The sequence below is a fragment of the Struthio camelus genome, chromosome 2, assembly GCF_040807025.1.
Source record: "Struthio camelus isolate bStrCam1 chromosome 2, bStrCam1.hap1, whole genome shotgun sequence".
In the NCBI taxonomy this organism is placed as follows: domain Eukaryota; kingdom Metazoa; phylum Chordata; class Aves; order Struthioniformes; family Struthionidae; genus Struthio; species Struthio camelus.
In genome coordinates, this window is record NC_090943.1 from 145,989,033 (window position 1) to 146,011,627 (window position 22,595).

At 44.8% G+C, this 22,595-nt stretch overlaps 1 long non-coding RNA gene across 1 annotated transcript; it reads right to left on the reverse strand.

Moving 5' to 3' along the window:
• Positions 1–223: 223 nt before the first annotated feature.
• Positions 224–22,031, reverse strand: LOC138066061 (uncharacterized). Its single transcript, XR_011139260.1, has 3 exons — positions 21,661–22,031; positions 18,098–18,177; positions 224–749 (listed from the first exon to the last, which is right to left on the reverse strand). It is a non-coding gene; the product is annotated as an uncharacterized lncRNA (long non-coding RNA).
• Between the last annotated feature and the right edge of the window lie 564 nt (positions 22,032–22,595).

The following is a 22,595-nucleotide window of genomic DNA, read 5'->3' on the forward strand; positions in this document are numbered from 1 at the left end:
CTCTCCAGCCTGTCCAGGTCCCTCTGAATGGCAGCACAGCCTTCTGGTGTGTCAGCCACTCCTCCCAGTTTAGTATCATCAGCAAACTTGCTGAGGGTGCACTCTGTCCCTTCCTCCAGGTCATTGATGAATACATTGAACAAGATAGGACCCAGGACGACCCCTGGGGGACACCGCTAGCTACAGGCCTCCAACTTAATATTCAGTGCAATGCAGTGTAAATGGATTGCTAACTGAGGATTTTTATTACACCATTGTTAAACATAGTAAAAATGCTTTCATAAGTTTCCCTTATGTCCATGAGCAGTGTACACAACTCTGTATGAGGTTTTAAGGCCAGATCACAGATATTACAGATTAATACCTGTACATTCCAGATCATCAAAGTGGTAAGACCAGTTCACAAGTATTTCCAGTCCTAGTAACTGCCATCATCTGCTTCACAGTTCTAATACACTGTCTCCCTTCCAGGGTCTTCCAGGTTTTCTCCAGTGACTGCCACGATGCTTCTTATTCAGTGAGTGCAGGAGTCCATGGGAGTCCTTCAGTAGTCATCAGTGAGGTCTCAGAGTCCTGCCTCAGGGTTGGTGGAAAGACTGCTTTCAGCTGAAATCCAGGCCAGCCTGGAGCATGCTGAACAGGCGCTGGTCAGAAGCTACAGGAAGAGATGCCTCCTCCCTGTGGGATACTCAGTTTGTTCTCAGAAAGGATCAGTAAAGTTGTTTTCTTCCCTTTACTTCAATTTTTGACTTTAAAAAGAGAGGATGATTATTATCATTTACTACATAAAGAGACATACAGAGAGGTTTAATACAGTGCTGTCTCGAAGGACAAGTACCAGAAGCTATGAGGTCTCAGAAGTATAGATTTTTCTAAAGAAAAGATTGTATCCTTATGGCAAAGGAAAAATAAATTATGCATTTGTAAATTATGTCACCACTCCACTCTTGGAATATCATATTAAAAGGCAACTTGTAATCATTTTACAAATATTAAGCTGAAAGAGTCAAAAATATTAGAGCAATTCAACCTGAAAAGAAAGATGTAATGGTGGAACTGACTTAAGAAATAGGGGTGTGAGTCTGGCCTGTTCTTAGGCTACTGAAATTGTGATCCCTAAAGAGCCAGAGCACAACTAAGCTTGGGCTGTCAGTGAGAGAACTATGTGATCCTGTCCTGAAATCTGGCTGCCTCTGTCCCATCCCACCCCAATCCAGCCATAACACTCAGAGAGGAGCAATAGAGCAGCCTGGCCTGAAGGAAGGTGGATTTTTTTGCAAACCATTAGTGGCATAAAAGTGTCTCTGTCAGGAAGGAGGAGTGAACTTCTTAATGCTTTTCTGTTGGAGCCAACAAACTAATAATAAAAAAACTCACCAAGTGCTTTGGGTAATATTCAGCACTTCTGTCAACACTATCTAAATTACCAGAATACTTACCATAGAGGCAAACCTTGGGAAATCACGTCAAGTGTTTAGTAATCAGTGATCTCATAGTTGTTCTTATTTGAGCAGTATGGGATGAAAGCCTCCTAAGAAGCTGCAACAAACAGCTGACATGATCCAGCCTGTTTCTCTCAATGTCTAAAATAAGTCATGGCAGACATTTAAATAAAATCTCCTTCCAAATGTACAATTATTTTTGTAACCACAGCAGGGGATGGGATGATTAGGTTGTCCCCATGGGAAGCCATCACAGGTAGGAGTGATATTTAAGATCCAATACATTCCCTTGTGCAATTTAATCTGGTCTTGGAATATCTCATTGCACTCATTTAGAGGACAACACTTGCCCAGGACATCTGATTTTTGAGAACGAATGATTCTGCACAGCTTAGCCCAGCAAGATGGCAAGCACTTAAAGGAGGAAAATCCGTCTATGTTTCTTTACAATGCAAAAGACTTGTTCTCCAAGTACTTCTGAGCCTCCTTCTCTGTCATACGTCAAGCCTCAACATCTATGCCAAGACAGGGTTTGCAAAGGACAGTTATGCGAGCAGAGTTATTAGGAGCTAAACCAGGAGCCTCTGATGTCACCAGGCACCCCACCATGCAATACAGGATTATCAGGTTCGATCTCTACTCTCTACTCCAAAGCCAATAGGAACGTGATGCCTATCCGGTTAATGGCCCTGTAGTCCACTCCCGCCCTTTCTCAGATGTTATTGAGTAAATCAAGCTTCAGGACCTGTGAAATGGAGAATATACTAACCCATTTTAACTTCATTTGTCCCTAATTACCTGTTAAAACTCTTGTTTTTTTTTTTTTTTCATAAATACACTCTGTGAAAGGTTGAATGAAACAGAAAGGGAATTAAAAGGAAATTTGCCTTTCTCCCCCAAAGAACTATCCTGCTGCTGACTAAAATAAGCTCAGAAGGTCACGACCAGAATATGTAAATCTTTTTTTTTTTCCCCCTTAATCCACAGGCTAAATTTATTTTTAAAAAGTTCTTACTTCAGTGTAAATAGTTTCCCACTAGCACAACTTTTCTTCATAATCTAGTGATTCAAAAATCCTTAGTGAAATGAAACTTTTCAGACAGATTTTGTAAATAATTTAGAACTAAATCTGTTTAACCCTTCTTTCTTTTTCTTCCTGGAGTATAGCCAGAGCATTGAGACACCCTAAAAGAAAATTATAACTTTATGATTGTGTAAAAGAAAAGAAAGAAAGAAACAAACAATTAATGTTGTACTTTACACTTATTTACAAGTGCAGAGAAGCAATTTAAAAGCTGTAAAATCTCTCACTCACCTCATTTAATCTCATCCTGTGAAAAACATGCATACTAATCATTTATTTTATTACCTGCAATGCAATGATTGAGTATTTTAGAGCTTGTTAAGTAAGTTGGGTCAGATCCTCAGATGGTGTAAATCAAACCTCTGTAGTTACTCCAGCACATCTGTGGCCACAGAGGGATTTCTGGAGTTATTATGCAAGCTGTGCTGCCCCAGGGAGCTGTTCTCTCAGGTGTTCTCTCTTCATTAGCTTCAGCAGCTCTAATTTCCTGCCACCAATACAGTGGCTCCCCTCCCCACAGCCGTGGTGAGGAGCTGAAGGTGCTGGAGAAAAGGGCCAAGCTGTTCTGACCCTCTGCCCGGGTCAGCCAGCTGGGCTGATGTCTCTGTGCTGTGCGGAGTTAGCCCGGGGCCTGTCTCTTAAAGCCTCCACTGGAGCCTCTTAGTTCAATTTCATCCATTTCTGTTCCCTTAACTGGTCATGAAAATAGTAGCTTTAAAGGGATTTAACCAACAGTGAGGAAGTAAGCATTTTTAGGGCAACCTAAGGATGAGACTAATGGCTGTAACGTGTTTCTTCCCACTGGGAAGGGGAGGAGGAGCTAGAGTTTCTGGCAGCAGGTTATGTTAGCGCAATTCTTTAAGATGACTAAATAGCTCAAGGTAAAAGGGTGGTGAAGATTTGATTTGATTTGCTGTCAGCTAAGAAAATGCTCTTATCACAGACTTCTCCCACAGTCATGGAAAGAGCGTGCATCTGAGCTACCAGCAGTGCCCATTATTGCTCCTTCTCCATCCAACTCCAAAATTCCACGAAATGAGAGTGCTGGAGAAGGTGATGCGTCAGCCCCCCTGTCTTCTGGCTGAGCTAGACCAAGAGGCTCTTGGACGCAACCTGCAGCTGGATCCTTATCTCCAGAGAAGCAATGCAAGTCATAAAAGCTGCCTCATGGGGTGTTATAAAAAGCACCTCAGTTCTTTCTCACAACTTTCAAGGTTTCATTCTCTCATTATGGATAGCTCTACCAGTATCATCCTCACTCTTGAAGGGCCAGGCTTTGCCTATCAGCATCACAGTGCTCAGAGCTGCATCTCAGCAGGTCCCACTCACTGTGATACACTGCTATCTGCAACTACATTTTCCCTGTGCATGCAACACTACCTTCGTGTGGTGGTGGCTGTTACCGAGACCCCACCTCATACTGAGATTTTTGCTTTATCTCTCTGTTAACCTGCAAATGCTTGGTGACTCCAACTTCAGCTTGCAGCAAGTTGAGCAGGCTTGTTCTGTTTTCTCTTGAACAACAATGTCACACGTGACAGCTCTTGCCGTCTTGGCCATGTGCCATCTAGTCATGAATCCAAATGACAGTCTGACTCTGCATCTTCCTTCATGGATATTATCTCCCAGGTGTTTCTTTTCCTAGTAGCTGAGGGACAAATGGCATCAGGAGTTACATGTCTAAACTTTCAGTCATCATTCGCTGGCCAGTTATCAGACAGTATACATCAAGTAACTGTACCTAATGACAGTGGATTCGGTACACATGGCCTCCTTTGCAGCTGCAGTATCCTTCAGTCATGCTATCTCAAAGAATGTGCGAACATATGAATGATGCTCATGTGAATAACCATCTTGAACAACTAGATGTTTTCTCCAGCTGGCTCCCGAGATCTGCCTTCACCTTTGCTCCAGAAGCTTCATTTTCCCGTCTTCTCAGTATGAGCTCTGTCACTTGGCCTGCATTTTAGGTGCATGCTGCAAGCCTAATTGCTCTCTTCAGTGCTGCCGTACAAGGCTAGTGAGAAATATCACTGGCATTTATCTCAGACTTTATAATCTTGAAATGACTTCCATGCGTCCTCTTTTTCTTGCTTTCACACACTCCTACCTGATTCTGGTGGTACTGAGCATGATAGGTTTTATGTTTAATTTAGTTTGAATTCAGTTAGGCCTTTGCTCCCTGTCCTTTTGTTAAGGGCACGAGAAGCTTCTTCACCCACCAGTTTCTTCCAAGCTATGTCTTATTTTCAAATAATGCATTAGTAGTTAGCGGTATCTTGGGAGGCCGGAGTTTGTTTGCAAAGCTCCTTTTGGCAGGGAGACAGGGAGCTTACAATTGCTGCCAATTAACACAGTCTTCCCAGCAATAAAAATATGTAATTTTTTTCACCTCTGGACTTTGAAGCAACAAAGATGATTTTGGCTGCAGCACATTACATGAATTGGATGAGTGTCAGCTACTGAACTGCTGCGGGATATATACCCACCCCTTCTTCTGTTAACGCAGTCTGATAGGCTATGGGACTGTGGCATGTTTTATGTCAAAATAATAATGGGTACTTGTATATACATATGCACAAAGCCTGCCAGCATATTAAGACTTTAAGCTTAGGCATATTTTAGGCATCTGGAAGCAAGGTAAGATCTTCCAACCCGCTTTTGAAACTGCTTCTACTGAGCAGAGTGTGAGACCACTGTGGGTTCTTGTAATGTCACAGGGCAATAGAGCAATCTTTGGATGAAAGCTGGTGACAGGCTGACAGACAGGCAATAGCTGCCTGTTCATCTCTCTGAGCATGACTGACATTCTGCACAAAGCAGCAAAAAGTACAAAGCTCTTGCTCTGAGCCACTGGGTGTGTTTTCCTAGGAAGCACCTCAGTAGTGCACAGTTTGTCAAAGCCTCACTGGTAAATATTTCTGCATTGCTTCATGCTCCCAAATAATTGCTTAAGCCCCTCTCCCTCAACCCCTCAAAGGCATTTTAACTTCTGCCCCATTCTGCTTGCCAGTTTTTGTCAGGCCTTTTATGCAAAATGGGATTTCGCATGCTGCAGCATGGCACTCCCAAACTTCTTGTTCCATTTCTTCCCCCTTTGGGAGATTCGTTCCCGTTTTCCAGCTCCCCATTTGCAGTGGTGTCGTTCGGGCCATGCTGTGGTTCTGCCAGACCAGCCTTGCCCTGCCAGAAGCTGAGGGTACATGTGGGGTTGCAGAAATGGTGTGAGACCATCCTGTTGTGGGGTCTTGCCTGCCCTGCCCAGGTGTCTAGTGGTTCTGTCTTGCTCGTGCGATAGGGAAAGCTAAAGCTATAGCTGAAACGGGGGTCAGAAAAGACATCCCTATCCCCAGCTGGATCAGCGCAGATCATCACTTTTCATGTCTGCACCACTACTCCCAGCTGGTTCACCTGCCATGTGCTTTACTGTTGCCATGGGACATGGTGAGCCTCCTACTGTCCTGTAGCACCCTGCCTTCTTGTTTTTCCTTGTGCTCTTCTTCACCAAAGGGTAATTTTGTCACAAGGTGTTGGAGGACAGATGGACATGAAGCCACTCTGCGTGGGGACAGAGAGCTCTCACCATATGGACAGGAGCTGTGCTGAGCCCCCTGTTCCCGCATCACAGAGCAGACCCAGCTCGTTTTATTCACTGGTAGTGACGCAGGCTCCCAGGCTCTCCAGCTGCTGCGCATGTGTCGGGAGCTGGTCTGGGCACAGCACCCCACACCGTCTTTCCCTTCCTGAATTCCCACAGGCCCCCATCTGAGCCACAACTCCCCCTTCCCATAGTAGCACCACTTAATTTTTAGGTTGCCTGATACTCCCAAGTGTCACCTGTTGTTCTTTCTTGCTGATAATCTTTGCCAAACTCTAACCATTTTAAGCTGAAATTGTCCTCCTGGGTATCCCAGCCAATATTAATGAAAATGTTTAGCCATTTCCAGGAATGAGGAGGGACAAATGTAATAATGCTTTACCTTAGTTAAGAATGCACAATTTTAGCACCTCTCTCTTGAGAATTTCTCATGTTGTTGTTGCACCTTGGCATGAGATGTGTCATGGAAGTGTCTTTTCCTCTTCCTGTGAAAATCTACCAAAACCCAGCCAGTTTATAAACCTTCTAACAAGTAGTCCTCATTGACACAGTGCACTTGATTTCCTATGAATTTGTGCGTTGTTACTGACCGGTTCGGTTTCCAGGAATGAGTAAGTGCCAGCGGATGGCTTTTTTTGTGGCAGGAACATTTTGAAAAGCACTGGCCACTTTTTGCACAATGTGGGAATTTATTGTGCTTCTTTCCTCTCCCTACTCCCTTATTTTTGTAAATTCACTAATCTCTATGGGGCAATTCTGTGCTAATGGCAGGAGCATCATAGGAAAGCCCCGAGGAAAATAAATCCTCAGTTCAGAGCAGGTTTGAATAGGGGGTTATAAATCAAGCAGGGGGCTACACATGTGGAGTAAAATGAGTCATAAAATGGCAGTATGGGAGATCCTCCACTCTCCCTCTGGGGTCCTGTGGAAGCAGATATGGATGCATCATTGAAAACGGACCCCAAATGCATATAAGTGCAAATAAGGAAATAAGGCAAATTAAGGAAATATGGAAAACTAAAGAAATAAGGAAATGTGTAAAGAATATATATAAGGATATATATCAAATAAGCAAAATCATCGAATAAGGAAAATTAATTTTTCTGCCATGATGATTGCATAATCATTACACACAGCAGAGAAGGCTCTGCTGCCTACAGAGGCTGTCCTTCCAAACATACTGTTTGTCGATGTGTCATCCAGTCATGATGCAAAAGAAGAGAGCTTTTACGTCCTTAGTAGGTGCAAAGCCACAGAGGCCAACCAAGGCAGCCTCTGCAGCATGAAGAGACTGTCGAGCATGCAAAAGATTTAGATTCATTTTGGCTGTTGAGCTCCTCTAGGACTGATTGCAGGGAATAATCGTGATTTGGCACCCAAAGCAGAGCACAGATTGTGGCATAACCTGCAGTTTGCAGCTACAAGAGGAGTTGACTTAGTCTTCAGCAGTTGCCTGCCTGCCTGTTGCAGCTGTATCCAAAACCCTACAGGCCCAGCTCCAGACTCCCAGGTTTCTTGGTCTCAGAGAAATGACAATGGTTGGCAAGAGCAAGGAGGAAAGCAGAGGTAGGCAAAATGTTTTCGAGGAGTTCTCAATTGCTTCAGACTCACAAGGGCTGTGCAGGCAAAGCTCAGCGAGCTCCACACGTGCTAGTGAGAGACCTGGAAGGGGCCTCACCATGTTCGTGCGCTCTCATGGAGCACAGGAGGCTGCCAGTGTTGGAGCAAGCCTCTCTGCAATGTTTTTCCTGCTTGAAATAATACCAATTTTAGTATGAAGGGGAAGCAGTCAGAACTGCTGATGGAAAATGAAGCATCTCACTTTCTCCCACACGACATGAGGAGGCGAGGAGTAGGTGGAGAGGCAAAGGGGCAGGTGGAGGCAGCGCCCATGCTCGATGTTGAGGAGCAGGGCTGGCCGGGTGCTGCCTCCTCTTCCCGAGTGCAGGTGAGGCCAGGCAGGTGAGCCTGGAGAGCCACAGCAAGGTGCCTCTCAGGGCTGGACACTACTGCTGAGCAAGGGAAAGTCCATGTGAAGAATGAAGAAAAGGCACGTATGAAGAAAAGGGACATATGATGTCATCACAGCCAAGAGGAGTTTAAAATAGATGAACGTGGAAGGCCTGGATGACACCAGACTGTTGTCAGCTGGTAGATCTCCAAGCCCCAAGACCAGGAAATATTTAGGTAGATCAAGAAATTTCATGAAAATATTTCCATCCTCATTCTGTGAGAGTTAAAAAGCCCTGGTACTGCCTGCCATAGCAAGGACAAGGGTCCAAAGCTGACTGTGTTGGGCTAAACCAGGAGCTGATCTGAACACAGTCTATTGAGGAACAGGTCTGAACACTTCAGGATTTACTCTCAGTCAGCTTCTAATTGCAGAGAGTCTAGTAATCATCAGCAGATGAGATCTGAAATGTGGATAAAGCAACAGTTTAAGCAAGTAGCATTGCAAAAAACACAGAATCCACATAACAACATTATATTTCTCAAGACTGAATCAAAGCTCCTCACTATACTGGTAATGTGCAACAGTGCTAGTTATTTCCAGAAATGGAATGGTACATGCTCCTACTCCAAAGAGGGCATTGCTCATACGTAGCGAGGCACAAAAGGATCAACTTTTAGTCTGAGCCCAGATTAATTACCAAGCCAGGTCTTTGTGCTTGGTTTGTGTTTAGCTATTGCTGGCTTAATTCAGAGATACAAGCACAGGAAACTTGTGCAAGCACTCCTTACTAATGTGCTTTCACATTTAGAAGACAGTGGAGCAAAAACACACTTGAGTCACAGCTGAATACACTTGATGGGGGAGACACTGATGTATTTCACTATTTATAGATCAGCCTGGATCATCTGAAAGAGCACAAACAGCAAAAAAGGAAGAAGGAGAGAACAGGCATTTTCCTTCATAAGAATGTTAAAGAGTAATCAGAAAAAAATGGGAAGGGCCAAGAAAATATTAAACACTTACTTTGCCTCTCTGGCAGCAAAATAGATATTTTCTTAAGCCAGATTCTGATTACTGAGAGCAGATGATGAGGAACTAAGAAACCAGGAGATAAGATCAGAAGTAGTTAATAAAAAGCTTAGGATCCTTAAAACTGTTAAAAAAAGAAAGCCCATATGCAGGCATGCTGAAGGAAATGGGAAAAGAAATTAGAGACGCTTTAGCAAACCTTTTCAGAAGTTCAAGAGAAATCCCTTAGGACTGGAAAATGGAACAAAATGCAAGTGCTGGGGAAAAGCAGCCTGGGGGAAAATCAAAGCTACATCTAGTCAGTTTGAAATCCCGCTGCTGGAAAGTCTTAATGCTCTTTAAAAGATCAATTTGGAGAAATACTTAGAAAAGCATGGCCTACCCAGGCAACCTCACTAAGTTGCTTGAATTACTGAGACAGTTACTGGCGGAGTAGAGCAAAGTAGTATTACATATTTAGAACTTCTGAAACAATATCTAGCTTGATAATTATTTTTAAAAAGAGAAACTGAGTAAAAAACAGATGCCCTATGCAAGATGAGAAATATGCACCACTTGTCCTTGCAGCTTCAATCCCTGGACAAATCACACAACAAATTCAAGTGTTATCACAACAGTTTGTAAAACATGTACAAGATGCATTCAAAATTATAAGGCTGAATATGACATTACAAAGACAAACATCCACATCCAGCCCTTTGTCACAGCAAAAACATTAAGATGGCGCTGCCTGTTGCATTTAAACATGCAACAGGCATGTTAAACATGGAAGAAAACATGGAAGTTAAACATGGAAGAAAACATCCATGGTCTTGGCCTAGAAGACAGTAGGGTAACAGAAAATTAGTAATAAAAGATTGCAAGAGTAATACAACTGCAATATCATAAAAAATACTGAAGCAATATGCTTGCATTGCTTTAATTAAGTAAATGTGAGTTATTAACTAATAAAAATAAATTTAGAAAATTCTGATTATAGAAACATAAAGACAAAGATAACATAGAAATGAAAACCTAGATTATAAACATATTTTAAAAATAATTTTAATATTCATTAGATACTTACCTGGGTGATATTATTTTGGCATTTCTGTCTAAGCTCCCCGACCAGGATCAGTTCTCAGGAAGTGACACAAGTTAATGCATCCTTAATTTCTACTGTTTTATTTTCTATGGTTTGTGTAAAAGTCTTCCTATTTAGTTTTAATTCTTTTAAAATGAAGTGTCACAGCTTAAGTTCTTGATATTAGTATTGTGCTTTGTAACTTCTTCTGTCTGTGCTAACACTTCAGAAGTAGCTAACTGGAGAAAAAAATCTACTTATCAATGTTACAGTTAATTACATCCATCTAATTAGTCTTATAGAACAGAGAGTATCTCTCCAGCTGTTTTATCAAGATAAGGGAAAAGACCAGAGAAATGTCTCGCTGCAAAGAAAAAATCGTGCGGGTGGCCTTGGGGAGAAGGCAAGGTGCTGGGGCTGAGACTCGGGAGAGGGGCCCCCGTGGCCACGGTGCGGCACAGACAACATCGGCTGACGTGGGAACAGGGAAGCCAGCAATGCATCCCCTTAGTCTGTGAGCACTGGGGCTGTGCAAAGTCCACGGAGGAGCTGTAGCGGAGCTCAGCCCTGACGCTGCCAGCTCAAGAGATGCAGGGCAGCCAGAGGAGTCTGCAAGGGATTTCACTCTCCCGCTGCAGCGGAGGGTGTCTGGAGATCCGTGCTAGGAAAGAGCTTGCATTAAAAAAAAATTAATGACTTAGAAACAGATAAAACTCAAATGTAACTGAAGAAGTTTTTGAAATACCAGGGAGAAGAAGGAGACAGCAATAATAAACATCTGAATCTTAAAAATGGCCAGCCTGCATGGGGCCAGGCAATGTAACCGGCGGCGGCAGTCGGGAATGTGCAGGCAGCGAGCCACTGGGCTGCCGGGAGCCCTGAGAGCAGCACGTCACCGCGGGCTCGGAGGAGGCAGCCAATGCACTTTTCACGAACACAAAGGCACCGCAATGTGGGGCAGGAAATGAGGCCGCCCATAAAACACTCCACCTCAACTCCTGAAGTCAGAGGTGAAAAATTACAGGCAGTTGTGATAACAGTAACGGTAACTGCAATGTTTAAGGAGCTGCATAGATTGCTTTTCAGTATGAGGAACTACTGTTAAGAATTGCATGCTATTAAGTTGGCTAGTGAAGGACTGAGGGAAAACTTAATGACCATCCATACTGATGTCTATATATGTATCATCTATGAGAGTGTTGAATACCAGGTACAAGGATTGATTTTTCAAAGGAAAAAAAAAAGAAAAAGAAAACTCTTCCAAATCATGCAATGTGTGCGGGGCTAGCACTGGAAAATCCCTTTACAGCCTAGTGGCACAACATACTCAAGGATACAACACAGTAAGCAAAACACTTCAGCACTAGCATCCCCTTATATTCCTCTCTCTGCATGGAATCTCAGTAAGCTTTGGAGCTCACTGGGGACACATGTGCAACCATCTCTCGCCATAGTGACCCGGGCAAGGCCAGGGTCACAGCTCCTGAGGCCCTCATCAGACACGTATAGAGGTAGCTCTTCATTTTCATGCAACTCCATCATAAACTCTATCAGAAAGCAAAGAGCAAAAATCAGAAACGTTCACTTTGCTTTCTGTTTATCACATGTGGAGTACTGAGGAAAGGCTTTATAGCGAAGACATAGCTATAAGGAGACTGAAACTGTAGTACGTCTCATTCTCTGTGTGGTAGTACGAATCCAGGCAAGTCCCACATTTCCAGACAGGCACCAAGGAAAAATGGCCTCTGAGATGTAGCCAGTTCCCGGGCCTAAGCCATCTATTTCCCTGTAGGGCCACAGCAGAAGTGGCTGACACCACTGCCAAACTGTTCTCCATAGGGCAAGTTACTTCAGCCGTCAGCATCAGGCAGGAATGCTTCCAACAAAGAGCTTGTGCCACACAGGAATCTGTCGCGTCAGCCTTGCTGCTGTCACTGTGAGAATCCACAGCAGCATTTTGTTGGTCACAGCAGGGTGTGGACTGGATTATCAAACAAATGGTTTGGAAATCGTACTTACAGACTTGACGTCTGTGCAACCATCTCGGGTAAGCAGGTGATTTTCTTTACTGAAGTAGGTATAAGCACTAGGCAGATGAAGTGATCACAGAAAAAAAGGTGCCTTATACCTTTCCTCTTGCACTTCTCCTGGGAAGCTTACATGCTCGACTGGCTCTCTGAAATGCCTGTATACCAATGCGCGCAACATGGGGAACAAACAGGAGGAGTTAGAGATCTGGGTGCGGTCGCAGGGCCATGATCTCATTGCGGTTACAGAAACATGGTGGGATAGTTCACATGACTGGAATGCTGTCATGGATGGCTATGTCCTTTTTAGGAAAGACAGGCCAGGAAGGCGAGGTGGTGGAGTTGCTCTTTATGTGAGGGAGCAACTAGAATGTATGGAGTTCTGCCTCGGGGTGGATGAAGAGCAAGTTGAGAGCCTATGGGTAAGGATTAAAGGGCAGGGTAACCTGGGTGACACTGTTGTGGGGGTTTACTACAGGCCACCTGACCAGGAGGAAGTCATCGATGAGGCCTTCTACAGACAGCTGGAAGTAGCCTGACGATCACAGGCCCTGGTTCTCATGGGGGACTTCAACCACCCTGACATCTGCTGGGAAGACAGCACAGCTAGGCACAAACAGTCAAAGAGGTTCCTGCAGAGCATTGATGATAATTTCTTGACCCAGGTGGTGGAGACGCCAACGAGGAGAGGTGCAATGCTAGACCTTGTACTAACGAACAAAGAAGGTCTAGCTGGAGATGTGAAGGTTGGGGGCAGCCTTGGCTGCAGTGACCATGAGATGGAGGAGTTCAGGATCCTATGAGGAGGGAGCAGGGCAATGAGTAGGATTGCAACCCCGGACTTCAGGAGAGCTGACTTTGGCCTCTTCAGGGACCTACTTCGGGGAATCTCATGGGGTAGGGCCCTAGAAGGAAGAGGGGTCCAAGAAAGCTGGTTCATATTCAAGCATCACCTCCTCCAGGCTCAAGAGCAGTGCATCCCTCTGAGGAAGAAGTCCAGCAAAGCGGGCAGCAGACCTGCATGGATGAGCAAGGAACTCCTGGCAAAACTCCAGCAGAAGAAGGAAGTGTACAGAATGTGGAGAAGGGGACAGGCCACTTGGGAGGAATATAGGGACGTTGCCAGAGTGTGCAGGGATGGAACAAGGAAGGCTAAGGCCCAGTTGGAATTAAATCTGGCAAGGGATGTCAAGGACAACAAGAAGGGCTTCTTCAAATACATCAAGAGCAGAAGGAAGACTAGGGAAAATGCCAGCCCGCTGTTGAATGTGGCGGGTGCCCTGGTAAGGATATAGAGAAGGATATAGAGAAGGCAGAGTTGCTGAATGCCTTCTTTGCTTCAGTCTTCGCTGCTAAGGCCAGTCTTCAGGAATTCCAGACCCTGGGGACAAGAGAGGAAGGCTGGAGAAAGGAAGACTCTCCCTTGGTCGAGGAGGATCAGGTTAGAGATCTTTTGTCCAAACTTGACATCCATAAATCCATGGGCCCCGATGGGATGCACCCACGAGTGCTGAGGGAGCTGGCAGATGTTATCGCTAGGCCACTCTCCATCCTCTTGGAAAGGTCCTGGAGATCAGGAGAGGTGCCTGAGGGCTGGAAGAAAGCCAATGTCACCCCAGTCTTCCAAAAGGGCAAGAAGGAGGAGCCAGGGAACTACAGGTCGGTTAGTCTTATCTCCCTCCCTGGAAAGGTGATGGAACAGCTCATCCTGGAGGTCATCACTAAGCATGTGGAGGACAAGAAGGTGATCAGGAGGAGTCAGCATGGATTCACCAAAGGGAAATCATGCTTGACCAATCTGATAGCCTTCTATGACGGAATGACTGGCTGGGTAGAGGAGGGCAGAGCAGTGGATGTTGTCTCCCTGGACTTCAGCAAGGCTTCTGACACTGTCTCCCATCACATCCTCCTAGGTAAACTCAGGAAGTGTGGGCTAGATGAGTGGACGGTGAGGTGGATTGAGAACTGGCTAGATGGCAGAGCTCAGAGGGTTGTGGTCAGTGGCGCAGAGTCTAGCTGGACGCCTGTAGCTAGCGGTGTCCCCCAGGGGTCAGTCCTGGGTCCTATCTTGTTCAATGTATTCATCAATGACCTGGAGGAAGGGACAGAGTGCACCCTCAGCAAGTTTGCTGATGATACTAAACTGGGAGGAGTGGCTGACACACCAGAAGGCTGTGCTGCCATTCAGAGGGACCTGGACAGGCTGGAGAGCTGGGCGGAGAGGAACCTCAGGAAGTTCAACAAAGGCAAGTGCAAGGTCCTGCACCTAGGGAGAAATAACCCCATGCAGCAGGACAGGCTGGGGGTTGACCTGCTGGAAAGCAGCTCTGCGGAAAAGGACCTGGGAGTCCTGGTGGACAACAAGTTAACCATGAGCCAGCAATGTGGCCTTGTGGCCAAGAAGGCCAATGGTCTCCTGGGCTGCATGAGGCAGAGTGTTGCCAGCAGGTCGAGGGAGGTGATCCTGCCCCTCTCCTCAGCCCTGGGGAGGCCTCACCTGGAGTACTGTGTCCAATTCTGGGCTCCCCAGTACAAGAGAGACATGGCGCTACTGGAGGAGAGTCCAGCGGAGGGCTACCAAGATGATTAGAGGGCTGGAGCATCTCTCCTATGAAGAAAGACTGCGAGAGCTGGGCCTGTTCAGCCCGGAGAAGAGAAGACTGAGAGGGGATCTCATCAACGTCTACAAGTATCTGAAGGGGGAGTGTCAAGAGGATGAGGCCAGCCTCTTCTCCGTTGGTGCCCAGTGACAGGACAAGAGGCAACGGGCACAAACTGAACCACAGGAAGTTCCACCTAAACCTGAGAAAAAACTTCTTCACTGTGAGGGTGACAGAGCATTGGAACAGGTTGCCCAGAGAGGTAGTGGAGTCTCCTTCGCTGGAGATATTCAAAACCCACCTGGACACGATCCTGTGCAATGTGCTCTAGAGGACCCTGCTTGAGCAGGGAGGTTGGACTAGATCATCTCCAGAGGTCCCTTTCAACCTCAACCATTCTGTGATTCTGTGACTACATCAGAACAGCTTATTTATCCTCCCATGTAAAAATGTGGTGGCAGAATAACCAACTTTGTACTGGTAATTACATCTATGAGATTTGTACTATTTTATCTGTATCACAGCATATAGTCCAAAGGGAAGACTTTTCTGTGCGAGTCCGTAATTATTTTCTACACACTGTGTTTACTGAGAAACCTGCTTCCGGGTGCACAGCCTTGCATGGCTCTCTGCTTCAATGGAGTTGGGTTTCTTAGCTAAACCCAGAGTGCATTGGGCTCTCTATTCTCTTAGGAAATATAGGATTTACAAAATCTGAAGCCAAAGTGGAAGCTCGAGGTAAAATAATTTTATGAGAGAAAGCTGTTTAGGATCCGATCAGATCAGATCAGATCATCCCATTCACTGAAAGACAGCCCCCTGACTCTTGACACAGCTCCTCAGGAAAGCCTTCCTAAACCCAATTGTAGGTCATTTTTGGTGAACTCTGGAGAAAATCCAGGCTCTGTTGGAGGGTAGGCTGCAGAAACATCATCTTATTCAAGAGTAAAGTGCCATCTTGCTGGGTGAAGCTATGTGTAGGAAATCAGGGTCAGATCTATCGAAGTCAACAAAGTGATGGTCCCTCAACTGCATTCATGTGTGTCCAATTTTTTCATAATTTGAAATCTCCTACATTTAGCAAAATAACAGAAGACTCATAGGATGTGTGCTGTTCCATCATGGCCTGCCTCTGTTGGAATAACTCATTTAAATAATTTCTAGAGGTCTGATGTGGGGGCACTCTGAGGAGATAGATATATGTATATCCTTATTGCTTTCTACATAAAAAGGGAGTGATTAAGAACCTGGATTAGAACATGCTCTTATATGGAGAAATACAAATGCTAATCCCAGTTTTGCAGTTCAGCCCCAAAGTGCATCTGGAAATGAACCTCTGAGAAAAACAAGTCAGTGGTTTATGGAGACCTTCCACCTTTCAGCCTGCTACCCGCAGTTGCCACAGTGCCTTGTTGGAGGGAGCCACAGGCACTACCCTCCTTGGCCCTCCTCTCTTGGTGATGGAAAGCCGCTGGCACTCGGTGGCACGTTCATTAAGGAGCAGCACCATCCCTCTGCACCAGAGCACGACCGCTTGGCCGTGTCCCTGCTTGTGCAGGTGGCCATTGCCACCACAGGGTCCCTGGCACCCAGGCCATTTGGAGGTTCAGCTGCTGATGTGGTAGCACCTTTGTGGTGTTTAGTTGCAACTGTAAAGCAAAGGATTTAGCAGGACTGAAGAAGCTGGTCACTCTGCAGGTGGCTCAGGACTGGCCATACCAGCAGAGCTGGATGGCACCTCCATGTCTCTCTTCTGTCCCCAAGAAGAACAAGCTGCTCCTCAGGGTACCCCCTTTCCCTCCCCATCCTGACTCCCTGCTCCTTCCCTCCGAGACAGGGGATGCACCGAGTCTGCCCTGAAAGTCACTACAAGCAGGGCCAACAAATGGCACCGCAGCTCCCCTTTTCTCTCTGAGCTGATTGCGGTGCCCAGGCATATCAGAAGGAATCATTTCTTCTAGATCCTCAACCAGTTGCGGCTTTACAGATCAAAACCATAACCTTCAAACCTTTAACTTCTGAAGCAGTACAAGATATACATGCTAATTTGTGGTTAAGGCTTATTTATCTGAAACGACTCTGGAGGGTGGCTTGGTCTTTCCTGTACCATAATAGTTAGAACTGCCCAAAGTAAAAGGCATCAAAAGGTAATAAAAAAGTTTGAAATATGCTCATTAAAATATCTGGAAAACTTCACAGTTTGGCTTCATATCATAAGGAGAATATATGAGTACTTGACCAGGCTTGTCTGCCTCCCTAGAAGACTGTCCTGACTTAATGCTTTAAAAAAAAAATCACCTGGCACCTGATACAGTGTTAAAAACCCCCTACCATGTCAGATACTGTTGTAATTTGCCCTGGAAATGCATCAGAAGCAAAGGAATGCATGTGCATAAGTACAGAGCTCAAACAGGGGGAAATACTGACTGTTACACAGATCAGTGGATACAGATGGTATTTTATTTATTTTAACCCTGAGCCCTATGTTTCAGGGGCTGATAACTTCCACCTTACTCTGGTTTGTCTGACCTCCAGATAGACTGATACTGCAGCTATTGCTCCCAGGCCAGACTCTTTGGATACCGCAATATTGAGCGGCCTGGCCATATCTGGAGCCTTTTCAAGGAAAATCCAGCCCTGTATTTGACCTCATTCTTCTATTTACTCACCACACTAATTAGGTCAGGTGGAGGGAAGGCCAACAAGACAGGTAAGATGGACTATTTGCATAGCTGCAAGCGGTTTCTATCTGATTGAGTGGAGTGGATTGAACCATAGGTGGATTGTGGGTCAAGAGGTTGTTTGAGTTTCACATTCATGGATGCACTCTCCACAACCCGTATTTTTGTAACGCCGCTCTGCAGCACTCTGCATTGGCTGCTAGGTCATGAACTAAGGCCTTAGTCTCAAGCTGTTCAGGCAGCTTTGAGGATCAGGACCAAAGTAGTTAAGCATCCACGTAGTGGCAGCTGTGGAACAAACGCTACAGTGGTTTAATGAAGGCTGCTGCTTTCCATCTCCAGCAATATGGTCTGCCTGAAAGCACGATCTTTAGTGGATTTAGAGTCTCTGATTTATCAGCAGCTGAAGCCTCCTCTGATCTAATATTTAGTTCTAGGGTAAAAATTAAAAGATTTGTGAAGTACCAGTTTGCGATTCTTGCCTAATCCCTGGTCCTGCCACCCCACACTTCCCCCAGGCTGCAGAGCCTTTGGCTAATATTACACTATTACTGTGACATTTGGGATCCTCCTGCAGAACATCATGTTTATCCTGCTTCATTCAAAGTGAAATGGTTACCTCAGGACCATGACACGGTATCGCATTTTGCACATCCCATCTGTGGTTTGTAGCTGAAGAAGTATGTGCTAACCAGTCCTCTGAAATTTATAAAACAGAAATACTTAATGAATAATTGTAATGAAGTGCTTACTTCTTATTTATGTCAACTTCACCTTTGGAGTTGTCCTCCCCATTGTGATCTGACAGTGCTCCTGCCACCTTCCAGCACTTGTCCTGTGAGGTCCCTGGTGGTTTATCATCTTCTTTTCCCTATACGAGCTCCCAAACTCAGGTACAACATACAGAGTCTTACGGCTGTTTTATGGTAGGGTTTTTTTTTACTGAGTAAGATTAGTTAGTACATTTCTTTTTGCCGAGACCATATTACAGGTCTGTGATATACATACGGGTCAGCACTTCTTCAACACTGGATTGTTGTTTCCAGAAACATTTCCTTCGCGAGCCTGTCATAGACAACAGAGCTGTGTATGCCCTATCCTGCAATATCCCAAAGTAGGGCTGTGAGGATCTCTGTGCAAGTCTCTGTGCAAGAAGCACTTCTTTTTAGCATCCTGGATGGGAATGACTGCTCTTAGGGCAGCTCTACCTGTAAGTGCCACCTGAGTCCTCAGGACCTTGGAAGCTCAATAGCATCAGATGTGATCTGCTCCCAATGACTTTTTAAGAAGGAGAGATCTCTGGCAAAACCAAGAGCAACACTCATCTTCTCACATCCCTTTGCACTGGCTCCTTCCCCTATGGATCACACTTCTTTTCTTGGAAGAGGGCAACATCATGGGAAGCTCCCTGAAAGACTTCTTAGTATGGAAAGGACATTGCTGAAGGGATGCAGAGGAGCCCACGCAGTGGAAAGTATGCACATGCTTTCCTTCTACAACTCTTCTATTATCAGTAAAGAACAAAGAAATAGCAGATGTATATCTGATGTGTTTACATGAAAGCTGCAGTATTTACTGATGCTTTTAAGGACATATTTTGCCTCAGTCAAGCTCTGAAAAAAATGTAGAGAATATCTTGTAGTTAGTTAGCTAAACATTTTCCCGCTTTTCGATTGGGTAAGACAGATACTCACAATAAACTTTATCTGGGGGGCAGTTCAAGGAATTGGTAAGAGAGTCCAAAATCCACTAACTCAAGGTCACTCATCCACTCAAGGAGTTCAGGTTGGCTGAGCAGTGACCGTAAATCATTATATTTGACACCGACTTGGTGGCCTATGTCAAATGTGTGCAAGTCTGCACACAGTTGCTGTGGGAGGAGTGTCATACCACAACTGCTGCACTCAGAGGCAATAACTGGCTGATTCTATCAAGAGGTCCAGACTCCATTTGACATGGAAAGGTAATTTTCCTTCTAATCATTGGGGGTTATAGTTGAAGCATGTATACATATAGGAGTGTGTTCAAATCTCTTGTCAAAGCCCATTTTGACAGAGCTATAAATCCAAGAAATCACAATCTTGAAAATATAGTCAGGACACACCCCAGGCACTCCTGCCATCACATGAAGTCCTAGTGGGGGACATAATATTATGGCATTTCTTCTTGGCATACTAATAACTTTCTGGGAGCTATTTGAGCACCATCACTGCAGTTTCCAAATACTTCCCAGTGAGCCAGTAAGACAGGAAATTTTACTAACAGGAAACTGAGAGACAGCAAAACTGAATTGCCTACAGTTTCACTGGCAATCTATCGTTCAAGAAAAAAAATTATTTCAGTCTCTTGAATCAAAGTTTAATGTCTTAAACGCACAGAAATACCCTTAGTAGCATACAGACTCCTAGACTTAGCAGTTCAAGCTACCCACTCGCTTGTGGGGGTGTCAAGAAATTACAGGTATGCTCAAGTTGCTTCAACAATCAACTCTGAAGTATATGGCCCTGGTTGCTGTGACAGGCAGGGTAGTAACTAAATGGACTGTTCTGATCCAATACAGCAATTACTGCACCACTTCAAGACCTTAGGGAAAAATTTGGACAAAAAACAGACGGTTCCTTCTAGTCCCTGAGAACAGGAAGTCCAAAGTCATTTTGCACTGTTGTATCACCTGTTATGGCTCACGACTGTCCACAACATAAAACCTATGATATATCTTGAACTAGAGCAAAGCTTTTTTGGGAACTATTAATATAAAAATAGAAACCGCCTACAGCAAATAAAATGGGTGCTGTGCATGGCCTAAGACGTGTGAGAGAGACTGCTTGTAAATATTCTCTACAGTCTGCGTAGGAGTTGTGTGGAGGCAGCCTGAAGACCTGCAGCAGCAAAGACAGGAGATAAATGGGTGTTTACTAGGCTGAGCTTCTGAGGAGAAGAGCTTTAATATGTCCTGGAAAGAAGTGGGCATTGAAGTTATCAAAATTTTTTCTGGTGAACTTAAATTATAAAGGCCTTAGATATGCACTGCTGCCCTGCACAGCCCATCCCACGAGGAGGGTGTCATGCAAACGCATGTTTCTCGTCAGATCTCTTCTTTCTTCACCTGGCTTCTTTCTGTCCTTCTTCAGCTGAAATCTCAAAGAAAGGAGTCGCAAATTTACTGTGTGTAGCAGACCTCCTCTAGCTGGAAATGCCTTTCCCTACTGAGAGACTCCATAAAGTATTGGAATAATAATTAAGCTATGTAAACAATAGTCCTGAGTTTTGCCCAGTCTGGGCAAATCCCAACTTTGGCCTGATAGCTGTTCTTACAAGGGCACAAAAGAGTTTTGCTGTGTGAACGCACGTGCACACACCCAGATGCATGCATGATAAGCTGCACTGGTAGCACCTCCTCATTACAAAGCCTGCTCCACACTTCCTCTTAAAAGGCTGTCTTGCAGCCCTGACCAAGTCTACCTCTTTGGGCTGAAATTTTTCTATTCTGCCTCAGGCTGTTTCATTTGATTTTTTATTTATTTGTGTTTCATATTTTCAGCCAAAAAAGTTCAATAACTGACCAAGAACAGCATTCATAAGGAGAAATTTCAGGCATTTCTAGACATTCCTCACAAAACAATTAATGACCAACACAAGGTCCACCTGTCTTAGAAAGAGTATTGAATAAATTTAAGCAAACAATTTCAATCTACTGGACAAGTTTATTTTGTAAAGTTGTCAAGCTTTGTAGGTTGAGCAGGTCTGAATACTAGTGAACATCCTCTGTTAAATCTGAACCCAGCTCCCCGAGGCAAAGGTCTTTGGTTACATTTCATCTTCATTTCTGCATGACATGGTGAGAATTGGGTGCTTGCAGAGGTGTGCCTGCCTGGCAGCTTTACAGGCAACTAGAGCAAAGCAGCTGGAGTATTCCCTTTTGTATGGAAGGGGCTGGAAAAATCGATGCCAGCAAGGATCTCTATTTTGTGTGGGCTAGAAATGGTCCATCACTTTAGTTATGTTGATACGGCTAAACTTGCCAAGCACGGGTGCAGCTAAATTGGCTTCTTAATAAAATAACGGAGCACTTTTTCGTTGCCAGTGTAATCATGTTTCACAGGAACTGTGGCTTTGACAGGTTCACTGGAAAGCGAGGCCTTACTAATATCTGCAAGGATATAGCCAAGTAGGCACACATACCTTCTCTTAGCTGTACTTGGGTCCATGATGCCAGTTTCACAGCAGACCTTCCAGAGCGCGCAGCACTGGCAGGAATGTGAAAAAACGGTATCCAGCACTACTCTTCATAAAGTTTCCAGTGTTGAGCAGCAGTATGACTAACCAAAGTCTCCAGAGGAAAAGAATGGTGACTGCAGTTCACCTGCATATTTGCAGAGGAACACGGTAGTCTGCTTGCAGTTTGGGGGAAAGCCCAGGTCTGCCAGTAGCAGAATAATCCACCTTGTGAAGCTCCTTCCCGTTTCCGTCTGCCCCAACTGGATTACTGCAGCTCTACTTCTCCAAAATGCAGTGCGTTGATCTCAATTTGAGAAGGATCTCCAGTCACGTCTAGTTTTGCAGTGCGCAGAAGGATTTGCCCTATTACAATAACCCCTCCTCCCCAGACCTTTGGACATTAATTTCCATTGCTCTTCTAGATCACATGTTTGTCTCCAGGGTGGACTGGAACTACAGGCTGTCCTGGTGTCAGCATGGGCAATGCCAAGGAAGCACAGGAACATCCTCCTGGGCCACACTGCACTAACGCCCACGATTTAATTACAGTAATAACTTCGCAGTGGTGTCTCCAGAAGGGGAAGTAGGATCATCCTTGAAACTATAATGTAGGCATATAAAATAAGCAGTGTAACTACATTTAAACATAGACATGCCCTCCTCCCCACCCCCATGCTCATTTTGGATGTCCATATATAAAAATATGTGTGTGTATACATGTATGTCCGCAAAGATACATGCACAGCACATGTACACCGTCCAAAATGGGACTTTAGAAGCACCAGTGTGAACATGCACCAGCATTGGTATGGAAAAATATGTGGTATGTTCTTCCTTCCTCTTTCCTCAGTGCCACTTTTACTGCTGAAATGGCATTCCAATGTGTACAGGACCCTTCT